This window comes from Habropoda laboriosa, unplaced genomic scaffold (genome assembly GCF_001263275.1).
Source record: "Habropoda laboriosa isolate 0110345459 unplaced genomic scaffold, ASM126327v1 scaffold90, whole genome shotgun sequence".
Lineage (NCBI taxonomy): Eukaryota > Metazoa > Arthropoda > Insecta > Hymenoptera > Apidae > Habropoda > Habropoda laboriosa.
Window position 1 is genome coordinate 559,652 of NW_017100218.1, and position 1,968 is coordinate 561,619.

The window sequence follows — 1,968 nt, forward strand, 5'->3', positions numbered from 1 at the left end:
AGAGGCCGCGCAGCAACGTGTATGCACGGAAAAGAGGGAATATGTGTGCGAGAGTTGTAAATCTGGCATGTGGACGGGGCCAGGTGGAGCTTTCCTGGATGTATACATATATATATATATATGTGTTAGGTACACGCAGTACGCGCGCGCGCACGACACGCGCACACTTGCACGGTGAGCAGAGCGTACGTACACAGGGGCGGATGGGCCTGTGCGCAATCAAGGCGAAGGGGTGCTTTAGCAGAGTCGCCCCACGGTTGCCAAGGTAACGGCACGTAACGCCGCCCACAACCCTCGGGCTGTCTTGTCCGATGTGTTTGCTCGATGATTTTATACCAATTACGGCCTATCCCCATGCTATTGCCTACTCCCCGTAGCATCGTCTGTATCCCTACCTACGTCCTCATCGACACCCACTTCGCCGTTGTTGCGTATATCGGTCGGAAGGTGCTCCACTTCCGCCCTAAAAGAGATCTGCAAGAGTACCTGGCGCAACCACTTGCATACGGACTCGCAGATTTCGCCTGGTTACGTACACCTGCGATCGTCTTGTCACGTCACAATTTTCATTGTCAGAGTGAAACTGTATATGCGTGTGGTAATTTTCATTTTTCGATCGTTCGATCGTTTCGAACGACACCACGTGATCGTTTAGTAGAGGAAGTAATAGGTATATACTTTGGCTCCCTCTGGTAAACGATACAGGTTTTACTAATCGATTGTTCTTGCGATTCGAGTGGAAGAGGTATCGGAGAGAGGTTCTGGGGATCGGAATACATACCCTGGACGGTGTTGAATTTCTGAGGTGACACTGGATCGCGAGAGAATAATTATCGGGACACACACGTTGTCCGGGAGTTAAGTGGACATTAATGGAAATGCACGATATGAGGATTACGAATGATTGGAGGATAAATATAATGTATAATTTATTGATGAAATTCGACCCCAAATCGGGGATGCGTAATGCTTTTTGTATAAAATCGGTTTTAATGGAATCACCTGCTATAGTTTCCACGATTTTGTAAATATCGAGCTGGAAGAATTAATTTTCATGAGATGGCTCGTTCGTAGACGAGGTACACAGGAGAGACGTAACACCTGATGCATTTTTTTGTCCACGTCAAGAGGGCTGAGAGTGCCCTTACCATTTTCGTGTCGCTTCCGACGTTACCGATTCAGCGTAGAATAAGATGACGACGTTAGTAGTGGCTGGAATTAGAATTAAAAGTAACTATGAACAAGGTATAGGACTAGATATCGTATGATCGTACACGAAATATACGATTTGATACAATGTAAATGTATATGTATGGGTTAACTGTATAATTTTTCAGACAACAAATTTCGATCTCTGACTTACGGTTCACTTCCCCAATTAGCTTCCGTCTAAAAATTTTATGAAATGGCTCGAAGGTACGTACACGAAATATAAGATTTGATACAATGTAAATGTATATGTATGGGTTAACTGTATAATTTTTCAGACAACAAATTTCAATCTCTGACTTACGGTTCACTTCCCCAATTAGCTTCCGTCTAAAAATTTTATGAAATGGCTCGAAGGTAATAGGGGAAGTCAACCATAAGTCAGATATCGAAAATAGCCAGTAGTGCAAGTCAACCATTTCTCAGAAATTCGAAATTTTTCGGTATCCCTAAGCTATTCTTGCGCAAGTTTCCGCGGTAGCCCGAAAGATCCATCTGTAATTCATACGAGAAGAACATTAATTTTTAAATGTCGAATAAAAATTATAAACAATTTCTAACTAATCCACTGCATGCAATTGTTAATTCAATACGAAATTAATAAATTAAGCTGTTTTATTAAGTTACATCATGCGACAAACTCATTTAATACTTCCAATAATTATAAACTACGATCTAAATTGTTATTTAGCAAGAAACGCCAATTAAAAATTCTCCAATTAAAATAGTGAAAATAAAATACAACGTTTACTTTAATAC